Source organism: Dromiciops gliroides, chromosome 5, assembly GCF_019393635.1.
Source record: "Dromiciops gliroides isolate mDroGli1 chromosome 5, mDroGli1.pri, whole genome shotgun sequence".
Taxonomy (NCBI): domain Eukaryota; kingdom Metazoa; phylum Chordata; class Mammalia; order Microbiotheria; family Microbiotheriidae; genus Dromiciops; species Dromiciops gliroides.
Genome location: NC_057865.1, coordinates 267,674,044 through 267,686,841, shown reverse-complemented (window position 1 = coordinate 267,686,841; position 12,798 = coordinate 267,674,044).

Sequence of the window (12,798 nt, the reverse complement as noted above, 5' to 3'; positions counted from 1 at the left end):
GAGAGGCTTGGGTTCTGTTCTGCCTGGGCTTAGGAAGATGGATTTTTATGACATTTGTGAAATCCTCCCAGCCCTGTGGCAGGTCAGGAATCATTTTAAGTGAGGAAATGGAGACAAAGAAAGGACTTTGCTGTAGGCTGAGTCTGTCCTGATTGAAGCAAGAGGAGGCAATGTTCTGAACAAACTCTCCTCTGGCTAAAGTCCCAGGCTTTCACCTGCCAATTTTTTTTTAATAATACATCCAATGCCTGAGAGGAGGATCTTTATTAAGAAAAAAGGTTTCATTTTAAGCTGGAATGGATTTTCATCCCCTTATTTAAGCTGATTCCATTTTCCTTTACGCTTCCTCAAATACATCTGACTAAACAGTTTTAAGTTATCTTGGCTTCAGGGATATGCTTTTATTTCTCTTTCCGCTATTTGCAGAAAGCACAAATCCATTTGAGGTTATATATCGCCCTGGTGGTTGAGGTCTGATTTCTCCTCTGTCTCCTCCTTCTTTTTGCAATCTGTAAAGCATTAGGAGGCTAGTGAGGGACGGGTGGATAGAATGTTGATGGCTGTCTTATTTACAACAATTTCTTTTAAACGCATTTTCTTCTGTCCTTCAGACAACTTAGACCCTAAACTTAAAATGAAGTCATGGAGATATACCCATCTGTTTATTTTTAATATGCTGTGGTGTCAACAATCTGGATAATTCCAGTAAAAACCAGAAGTGAATACATTTTTCTGGGATGAAGCAAAAAACAAAGCAAAACAAAACAGAAAACAACAACAACAACAAGAAGCCAGCACTGCCTTCTAAATCTTAGAAACTTTCTTTTGAGGGTGTGCTTTTAAAAAGGTTTTTGGATCTCAGTTTATCCCAGGCTTGAGGATGTGCTTTTAAAAAGAATTTGGATTTCAAGGTTAGATGCAAATTAGGAGAGAGAGAGAGAGAGAGAGAATTATCATTTCCCCTTTCTATCATTTTAGCCAATCTGATTTATGTGAGATATCTCAACATTGTTTTAATCACAAATGTTGGGATGTGGAAAAATTGAGATACTAAAACACTGTTGATGGAACTTTGAACTGATCTAACCCTTTTAGAGAGCCTGTCCAAAGAGTTATAAAATTGTGCATACCCGGGAAGGTAGGTGGCGCAGTGGATAGAGCACTGGCCCTGGATTCAGGCGTACCTGAGTTCAAATCCGGCCTCAGACACTTGACACTTACTAGCTGTGTGACCCTGGGCAAGTCACTTAACCCCCATTGCCCCGCAAAAAAAAAAAAAAAATTGTGCATACCCTCTAACCCAGCAATACTCCTATTAGGTTTGTTTCCTGAGGTGATCAGAGAAGAAGTAAAATATTTATAGCAGCTCTCTTTGTATTGGCAAAGAAATGGGAATTGAGGGGATGCCCATCAATTGGGGAATGGCTAGACAAGTTGTGTATGATTGTGAAGGAATTCTACTGTGCTGTAAAAAATGATGAGCTGGTAGATTTTAGGGAAAAAAACATGGAAAACCTTGCATGAAATAATGAAGAGTGAAACGAGTAGAACCAAGAGAACATCATATACAGTAACAGAAATATTATTCAATAACCGGGAATGACTAGACTATTCTGAGTATTATAAATATTCAAAAGCAACTACAAAGGACCTATGAAAGATGATGCTATGCACCTCCAGAGAAAGAAGTGATAAATAGAAGTCTGCAGAGTATAGATAGATGATAAATATGATAGATAGATAGATGATAGATAAAATAGATAGATGATAGATAAGATAGAAAGATGATTGATAGATATGAGAGACAGCCTATCTATCTATCTATCTGTCTGTCTGTCTGTCTATATTATCTATCATCTATCATCTATCTATCATATCTATCATCTATCTATCTATCACCTATCTGTCTATCTATCTGACATATCTATCATCTATCATTTAATTTAATTTTTTAAAAGATACACAACTGGCAGCCATTAGTTGTAAAACCTATTAACTGTATGAATCATGATGACAAGGTAGGCCTCGAGGGTCTATGGTCCAGGGTATGAATAGATTTGATCTGCAGAAGGACTCAGAGATGGAGAAGGGTTAGTTATCTCGGGGTTAGTTTGCTCAGATCTTGGTCAGGTTCTAACATATGACCCATAAAGGACAGTTTGAAGTGAGCTGTTAAGAGCTGAAGGCCTGAGTTGAGCTGTTAAGAGCTGGAGCATGGTGTTGCAGATATGGATGATGGACTAGTAGTTCTTAACATGCTGACAATAGTCAGCAGAAGACAATAAGTCTGACATCTGTTGACTAGCCTAGATAAATTCACAGTCTTTTAATCACAGAAAGAATACGTTTCCCTTCATACTCTCTCTCACTCTCACTCACTCTCTCTCTCTGTCTCTCTCTGTCTCTCTCCTGTTTATATCTATCTATCTGTGTGTCTGTCTGTGTCTCTTTGTCTGTCTGTAACACTTTACATACTTGCATACACACATATTCTCTAATGTAATGAAACTTCTTGAGAGCAGGGACTTTCATTTTTCTCATTCTATTCCCAGAGCCTAGCACATAGCAAATACTTCTTTTCAAAAATGCTTATTGGGGCAGCTAGGTGGTGCAGTGAATAGAGCACCAGCTCTGGATTCAGGAGTACCTGAGTTCAAATCCGACCTCAGACACTTAACACTTACTAGCTGTGTGACCCTGGGCAAGTCACTTAACCCCAATTGCCTCACTTAAAAAAAAAAAAAAAAAGCTTATTGACTGATTGTTACTTTACATGAATAAGGGCTTCAAATGAGGCTGGAAAAAGTAGGATAGTTGACAACGCACTTTTTAAAACGTTATTTTTAAATTAAGAACATATCACAACCTAATTCTTTTGAGGAGACTCTGAAGCCCTCTCTTTCTCTCTTTTACTGATTTTGGCTACAATTGCCTGCTTGTCTATTTCCTGTTTCTTAAAATAAAATTATATTAAATGTTATGCAACAAATGGTACCTACCTACCCCCATCTCCACTCTAAAAGACTTTAAGCATCATGTGTCAGTTTCAGGGATGGTCCCACATTTTGTGACTGGAGAAAAACAATAGTCTCATAGGGACTTTATTCAAAAGAGAAGCCCACTCAAGCATTCATGAACATTTTTACATATCCTATTTCCCCCCATTTATCCTAATTGGAGACCTCCAAACTTGAAAGATATGTAAGAAGCACATTTAACATTGTGCTTTAGATGGATTTCTTTATGAAAATACTAGCATATTTCCTCCTTGACCTTGTTGTACATAATTTTCAATCAACAAAGGATTATATAGTTTTAAAAAATGGAAATCATATAATGCAAGTGGTTATGATCAGATCTTTCCTTACAGAGGAAAATCATTTAATATCAAAAGATTTTGTCTTGTGCTGGGAGGAGAGAACACTCAGATACAAAATCAGATACTCGCAGCCATAACCAGAACCTATTAAAATTGAATGTCAAAGGAACCACTGAAGGGATTCCATATTGTTACATATGGGAAGCGGGAGCAAAACTGAGATACCCAGTTTGAACAATGATGCTTCAAAATTGTCCAGAGAGTCATTTTATCCTACAACTTGCTGCTTTGACAACTATGAATGCATTAACATCTCTGAGTTCATCTTTTCTGAGCAACTTCCTTTTTATGTCCAAGAAAATCACAAAAGGAACACATTAGCCCCTTTATTCTGCAGTCTTCATGAATCTAGCTTTATCTTTATTTTTCCCTTGTAAATTTGCTGGCAGAAAAAAGCATCACCAAAGAGAAACCAGGCCTCCAGCTCTTAACAGCTCACTAAATATACAATTTCATGTTCACTGTTACTCAGATTTTTGTTGTTTGTTACTCCCTCACACATTCCCTCAGATACACGCCCAACAACAAATATCTTCCATTAAAAAGTTAAAAGGAAAAACTAACACACTGGTTGATAGCCAGAATTCTACAAGATCTGAAAAAGATAAACATTTGAGACGGAGTGTATGTCATTCTTACTCTTGGATTTAAGAAATCAACTTCACAAATATAAGATTAAGGGGGCAGTTGGTGGCACAGTGGATAGAGCACCAGCCCTGGATTCAGGAGGACCTGAGTTCAAATACGACCTCAGGCACTTGACACTTACTAGCTGTGTGACCCTGGGCAAGTCACTTAACCCTTATTGCCCTGCAAAAAATTTTTTTAAATGAAAAATAAAAAACAAATATAGGATGAAGGGATGGGGGTGTGCTTGTGATAAAACAGGCAGGTAGATACAATAAGTATTAAATGCTTTCTATGTCTTTGACAACATGCTAAGTGCTAGAGATACAAATACAAGCAAGCAAAACTTCCCTTACCCTCAAGGAGCTTACATTCTTGTTTTGTTTTTTTTAGTGAGGCAATTGGGGTTAAGTGACTTGCCCAAGGTCACACAGCTAGTAAGTGTTAAGTGAAGGAGCTTACATTCTAATGGGGGAAGATGACACATAAAATGGAGGTTGAAAGGGTGGGGAGAGGGTGGGAAGTATGATGTGGAATTGTTGAGCAAGGAAGTGTTCAGGAGCCTAGTTCCATAATTTAAGATAAAAGCCCAGATATCATAGCTTGGCATCCCTGGACTAAGGTCCAAGATTTCATTTGGGGGATAGGAGGGGGCTGATGGGAATCATGGCCAGAGTGAAAGCAACATGGTGTGAAGATGGCTGGGAAAAGTAGTTCATCTGAAAACAACCAAGGGGCTTTAATGAATCCATATGACTTAAACATGTGGTATTGTAGCTGACATAAGGGCAATAACCTAACACTAACAGCCCTCATGCAAGTTAGGAAAGTTTTCCTTTAAAAGATATTGGGGCTATTCTCTAGATATGGTGGACTGGGGGAAACCAAGGTTCAGACTGGTGACATCACTTCCTAGTTGTCTAAGGATAAAGAAGCCAGGAGGAGCTCTTGGAGTGCTATATAATGTTTGTTAGGCAACTTAGGCAAGGGAGCTTCTCTCAATTGAATCAACTCACGGTGTCCTCTTTGCCCTTCATTGCTGAGTAGTCTTCTGCTATAGTTAAGTAAATTTCCATTCATTTATTGAGTTTTTTGGGGATGGGGCAATGAGGGTTAAGTGACTTGCCCAGGGTCACACAGCTAGTAAGTGTCAAGTGTCTGAAGCCAGATTTGAACTCAGGTCCTCCTGAATCCAGGGCTTTATCCACTGCGCCACCTAGCTGCCCCCCCCATTCATTTATTGCTGAATGATCTCTAACTGCCTTTTATCCTTTCAGTATAAAACCTCAACTATTAGGCTTGAATTAGGTACAACCCTAAAAAGTAACCAAAAAAGTGAGTGTTACTGGGATCAAGCCAATGACCAACCTTAGCTCCCGACAACTCATCATGAAATGTGGTGCCCACCTCTAGATGAACCCTGACTATAAGCCTGAGACATTATTATTATTATTATTATTATTATTATTATTATTATTATTATTATTATTATTATTATTATTTAGACCAATATGGGTATTTGTTTTGCTTGAACATGTTTAAATTTTTCTTGCTTTCTCAATGTGGGGACAAGGAAGAGAGAAGGTAGATCCTCTCTCTTTTTTTTTTTTTAATGTATAAGGTATTTTATTTTTTCCGTTACATGTAAAGATAGTTCTCAACTTTTGTTTATACAAGCTTTACAATTTCAGATTTTTCTCCCTTCCTCCCCTCCCTCCCCCCTCCCCTAGACAGCAGGTAATCTGATATAGGTTATATCTATATATCTCTATACATATAGATATAGATATAGATATATACACACACATATATATACACATAATAACATTAATCCTATTTCTGCATTAATCCTGTTACAAGAGAAAAAATCAGAGCAGTGATGCAAAACCTCAAAATAGAAAAAAAAAAAACAACAGCACCCAAAACAAAAGAAATAATATGGTTCAATCAGCATCTATACTCCACAGTTCTTTCTTTCTTTTTTTTTCTTGGATTTGGAGATCCTCTTCTATCATGAGTTCCCTGGAACTCTTCTGTACCATTGCATTGGTGAGAAGAATATAGTCCATCACAGTAGATCAACACTCAATGTTGATGATACTGTGTACAATGTTCTTCTGGTTCTGCTCATCTCACTCATCATCAGCTCACGTAAGACCCTCCAGGTTTCTCTGAACTCTTCCTGCTCATCATTTCTTACAGCACAATAGTATTCCATTGTATTCATATACCACAACTTGTCCAGCCATTCCCCAATTGATGGGCACCCCCTCAACTTCCAATTCCTTGCTACCACGTAAAGAGCAGCTATAAATATTTTTGTACATGTGGGTCCCCTTCCCCCTTCCATGATCTCTTTGGGCAAAAGACCTAAAAGTGGAATTGCTGGGTCAAAGGGTATGCACAGCTTTATCGCCCTTTGGGCATAATTCCAAACTGCTCTCCAGAATGGTTGGATCAGCTCACAGCTCCACCAACAATGGATTAGTGTTCCAACTTTTCCACAGCCTCTCCAACATTTATTATCTTCCTTTTTTGTCATTTTAGCCAATCTGATAGGTGTCAGGTGGTACCTCAGAGTTGTTTTAATTTGCATCTCTCTAATCATTAGAGATTTAGAGCATTTTTTCATATGATCCTCTTTTGAAAATAAAATTTAATTAAGAAACAATGTAAGTTTGGTATATTTTAGGATGAGCCCAGTTTCCAGGAATGAGAGGATGATCCTTCCATTCAAGAGGATGCCAAGGTTAGCCATCTCTTCATTTTCTAGTAGGCTGGACTCTTCTGGATCTCTCCATCATGCCTAGATTGGTGAACCTTCTTATCTCCCCCCTTCACCTCCCTCCTTTTCAGCTTCCTTTTATGTATTCCCTTCCTCATTTGACTATAAACTCCTTAAGAGCAGGGACTGTATTTTTGCTTGTGTTGCACACAATGTCTGGCACATAGAAAGCACTTATTAAGTCTTATTGACTGACTGACTGACTGACTTACTGACTAATTGATTCATAATCGCATTGTACTCTGCCTGGTAAGATCATCCCTGGACCATTATGTTTAATTCTGGGACCCACATTTTATAAAGGGCACTGATAAACTGGACCTCCCTCCAGGATGAGGTTCTATGAATCCAAGCCAAAATAGGGTCAATTAAAAGCTCAATTAATTACTCAAGTTGGAGAAAGAAAGGGAGTGTATTGGAAGTGGGATGAGGGGAGGGAAAAGACAGGGTAATGGTTCTCAAGTACTTGTATACCTATCAAGTTCCCCAGTGGGCAGAAGGGATAGCTATTGTAGGGGTAAATTTAGGCTTGGCATAATGAAAACTACCAAATCAGCAGAACTATCAGAAAGTGGTTTGGTTTGTCTTGAAAAGAAGTGAGCTCCTCCTTACCTGAGACTTTCAGGCAAGAACTAGATGATAACTTATTGGCTGTATTGTATAGGGTACTCTTTTTTGGGGGGGAGATGTTGAACTAGATGGCTCCCATGGTGCCTGCTTACTCTGAAATTTTGTGATTATATTAAAATGTATGATCATAAGCCATCACAAATGTATCATATGATGATGGGAATTGGTGTTTATTTTTTTATTTTTGTTTTTTGGTGCCTCATAAGCTAGTTCTAAAGCAAAGATTCTTAACCTTGGATCTGTGATTATACATATACCCCAACCACACCCACACACATATAGGTGTGTATCTATATATATTATACTACATGCAACACATGTAGTATACATAACATATATCATACACACAACATATATTTATTTATATTATTAATATATTATTTGTAATATGATATATTTGTGATATATCCCTTATATTTTATATATCATGTAAAATGTATATGTCACCTCTGCAGCATTCAGAATAGTATACGTACATATATACATGCATATGTGTATATATGTATATAATATGTAATATAGTACTCTGTGTGTGTGTGTGTATATATATATACATTTATATATTCCCTCTGCAAAAATCCATAATGGTATATATACATGTGTGTATGTGTGTGTATACTGTCTTTCAATATAATTAGTTTCCTTTGTAATCTTATATTTTAAGAAATATATTTTATTTGTTTTGTGGAATCATATTTTATGCATTTAAAACATTTTTTTTTTAGTGAGGCAATTGGGGTTAAGTGACTTGCCCAGGGTCACATAGCTAGTAAGTGTTAAGTGTCTGAGGCCGGATTTGAACTCAGGTACTCCTGACTCCAGGGCCGGTGCTCTATCCACTGCTCCATCTAGCTGCCCCTCATTTAAAACATTTTTAAAGATTTTTAAAGATCCAAAGGTTTCACCAGACTCTTAATAAAAGGGTTCATTACTTATACACATACACACACAAACACACACAATCACAAACATTAAGAAAGAAGTTTCAAAGGAGTCAGGCCAGAAAATGTTTTGAGTTAATGTCATGATTGAAGTAAGTGTAAAGACCCCCAAGGTGACTACTTTGAAAGATGACTCTAACTCTATATGTGCATTCTTCCATGTTTGTTTTTTTAAAAAAAAATGACTCAGTCTCCTTACTCTGTGGTTATACCTCATGTTGTAACAATCCACCTTAGTTCAGATATTTCCAGTGTACTTTTTTATTTGTTTGTTTTTTGCAGGGCAATGAAGTTCAAGTGACTTGCCCAGGGTCACACAGCTAGTAAGTATCAAGTGTCTGAGGCCAGATTTGAACTCATATCCTCCTGAATTCAGGGTTGGTGCTTTATCCACTGTGCCACCTAGCTTCCCCCTCCAATGTACTTTTGCCTGATTTGTAGTCAATTGACATATCAGAGGAAATACCCAACATGAAAATAAATAAGCAAACAGATAAATAAGCAAATAGATGAATAAATGAATAAATGAATGAATGAATGAATGAATGATTGAATGAATAAATATATGCACACATATACATATATACATATGTGTGTGTGATTTGCTTATGTCTAATCTCTCCATTCTTTAAATAGATTGGGGAGTAAATTACAATCCCACAAGCAAGATCATTTACAAAGGGAAATGCTCCTCCAGAGGTTCCCATATCACTGCTGGAGGAGAGAACATTGTAGCCCAGAAAACTAATGCATTTAGGATTATGTACCATCTTAAACATCTCTTTGCCTCTAAAGCCCCTAACAATTGTGTTTTCCAAATTTTAGGGGTCCCAATACTTCGGTTCCCTTTAGCCATTTAGCAGTCAGAGAATACTTTTACAAAGGAATATTTAATACAAAGTTATAGCACAAATAAACATACAAGCATTCTCTTGTCCCAAAAGAGTTGGCATAATTCTCTCTACTCCCTTCACTGAGCTCCTTGAGAAAAGAGGACTGAATTTTGTTGTTTTTTGGTTGTTTGCCTTTCTTTTTATTTCCAGCACTTAGCACAGTGACTGGCACATAGTAGGCAATGAATAAATAGTAGTTGGCTGGGGCAGCTAGGTGGTGCAGTAGATAAATCACTGGCCCTGGATTAAGGAGGACTTGAGTTCAAATCTAGCCTGAGACACTTGACATTTACTAGCTATGTGACCCTGGGCAAGTCACTTAACCCTCATTGCCCCACAAAAAAAATCAAACAAAAAAAAAACCCAAAACAAAAAAAAAATTAAAGTGTGTCATAAATACTAGCTGGCTGACGCTTTCCACAAACCTGTTGACATCACCTGCTGGGATATTTTGCTGTGCATCTATTTACTTCTTTTGTCTAGATGTTACAGCTGTGTGTTGCTCCCCTTCTGGATTGCAGGTAGATTGTTCCTTCTCAGAGCTGTTCCCTGCTGAACAACTGCAGTTGTGGTATGATTTCTTCCCTGAAGGGGCATAGGGGCAGCCCATAGCCTTAGGTCCTTTTCATCTCTTTTATGGGACAGACCCATAGCAGATACTATGCTTTCCTGTCAGTGGGAGCTCCCTCAGACACTTGATATTTAAGGTTAGGGTGAGTAAATTAACTTCATCTCTCATTTTGCTCTTGTCAGCCATGTAGATTACCCTTAGGCTGTACTAAGGGACTTTCCTGGAGGGGTGAATGTTGTTTTATCATTCTTTATAGGCACCCAGATAGATCACTGCTCCCATCACATTGGAAAGGGGACGATTGATAATAGGCATTTTTACACTTCTATTGCCCTGTACCCTGTCTGAAATCTCCTAAGGATAATTTTTTAAATGGAAAATGGGAAATGTCAGGAGGCTGATACTACTAGGGCCTATTGGACAAGAGGAGTCTTTTGGCTGGGAGTGAAACCTTATGAGAAGAATCTGAATATGGCTAGGGAAATGAGAATGGAGTTAAGTCCCACTCCCTTAGATATTTTCCCCAAGGACTAGTAGTGAAAGCAACAAGGTTTGAATCCTACTTTTGTCACTGTCTGACTTCAGGCAATTCACTTAGCCACTCTAGTCTTAAGTTCCCTCATCTGTAAAATGAAGGAGATGGATAAGCTGACCACTGGAGTTCCTTCCAGCACCTATTTACCCTATTTATCCTATGCTCTCTCTGGGTCTAAAGTTTGTTACCTATAAGGTGAGTGTGGTGGAATGGATGACTCCTCTGTCCCTCCCGGCTTGGCTTTTGCTTCTATAATATACTCACGTTTACCTAGCCAGCTAGTGATACACTGATACCTCTTAACCCAGACAAGAATTGTGTTCTACTACACAATACTGACCTTACAAGACTAATATATGTGTGTACATGCATATACATACATGCACACGCATGTACATAGACATATCTATATATGGTAGGTATCTATGTGTGTATAGGCAAATACATACATACCTGTGTATATATAATCTATTTAGTCTGAACCTAAACCATATATGCACACATACATATATGTGTGTTTACATATTTTGTATATAGTCTGAATCCAAGCCATAGAATACCTAAGCACATATACACATATGCTCACATATATGCATATGTACATATACAGACTCACATGTATATATGTGCATGATACATTGTCTATATGCATATGTACATGGATATGCTTATATATACATACAAATGCATGTAGATATGTGTATAGGTATATGCATACATATATAATATGTCTATAAATGAACTGGCACACATTTATGTAGTACACATATACATGTGGGCATGTATATTAACATGCCCACATGTATATATGTATGTACATATACACATGAATATACATGTGTGTGTACATACACCTATTTGTAGTTTTGGTTTAGACATCTCTTTTTATCAGTTCAGGGAACTTTGTTGGCAATTCCTTTGTAATATAGAGTCTTAGAGAGTTGTCCTGGGAATTGAAAAGTTTGAAGTTACTCTACCAGTCTGTGTCACAGGTAGAACTTAAATATGGGGTCCCCCAGACTCCAAGGCCAATCCTATCCACTAAGCCGAACCTGAGGTCACAGAGACTAGCCAAAAAACACACAAAGGGGTGTGTGCATGTGTGTGTGTGCATGTGTTCGTGTGTGCGTGTGCGTGTGTGTGTGTGTGTGTGTGTGTGTTTGACTTTTTGAGGGGACAACAACAACAAAATAAAGAGATGGTCTGCGTGTATGGAGGTGAAACCAAATACTAGTGGCCTGCAGCCACAAGCTGGAGATGGCTTCAGAGAGACAATTTCACTTATTACATCCATCTCCTTTCATTCAACAAGAAATCTGAACTGTTTTTCCCCCTTGAAAACTTATTCTCTTATCCCAATCCTTTAAGTTTTCCTTATGTCCTACTAACTAAGGTTTCTGTCTCCTTTTCTAGATAAATACCATTTTATCTCTCTCTTCTCCATATCTGAGAGACCTCTCCAGGATGACTGTCATTGTTATTGTTCATGGGGATATGTAGAAAATCAGAAAGCTTGAAGAAACTTCTTGGTGACTGGTGATATAGGGGGAAAAAAATTGAGAATTCACCTGGTTGGTTGTGAAAGTAATTATTTGAGCTGTTCATACTAGTATTCTTTGAGTAATTAAATCAGAAGCTTAATTAGATGATTATGTTCAGATGAAAGCAATTAGCTGGTAATTCATGCCTTAGTCTAGAAGTCTAGATGAGGTTATTATTCACATCCCTAGATGGACAACTCATTTGTTTTTCAGCTGGAAACACAAGATCATGGAAGGAACACAACGAATGGTTGTAGATTCTGACTTGAGATTCTTGAACCAAATTATCTAGGGGATTTGTCTAGGGAACCCTCAAATCAGTGGAATGATTTCCCTAGGATAAAAATAGGCAATAACAGCAGTGAACGGGAAAGGAGGGAACAAGAGGGAGAACTAGGAAAACATATGTGCCCAGGCACACAAGAGCATTATCATCAAAAGATACATTTGGAACAGAAGCTCACTAACATGAGTGGTTTCCTGAGCGCCAGCCTCTGGAGTGAAATCGCATCCTGAATGGAAAACAAAAGGGGACATTGATTTGGTAATAGCAAAAGGAGATAACGTGTGGCCGCTTTCAACGGGCCACAGACCCGTTGTCCCCTAAAAGGGAGAATAGTCTTTGGCCACTGCTGTTGAACTTGTGCTTAAAATGGGGGTGGAAAGTGATGTCATTTTCCACTGGATGCCAATTGGGCTTTTGGAAGGGATGGACTTTTAAACCAAGAAATGAGTGGCTAAAATCTGATTCATCACCTGATCGCACTCACTGAATCTCAACAAAAGGGTCTACGGATTCACAAGTCCCAGAGTAGTAACTTCTGTCCAAGTGGATCCAAAAATGCCTGGAGCAATTTGGGAGGTTAATTACTGCTTGTACTACACAGCCATGCAGA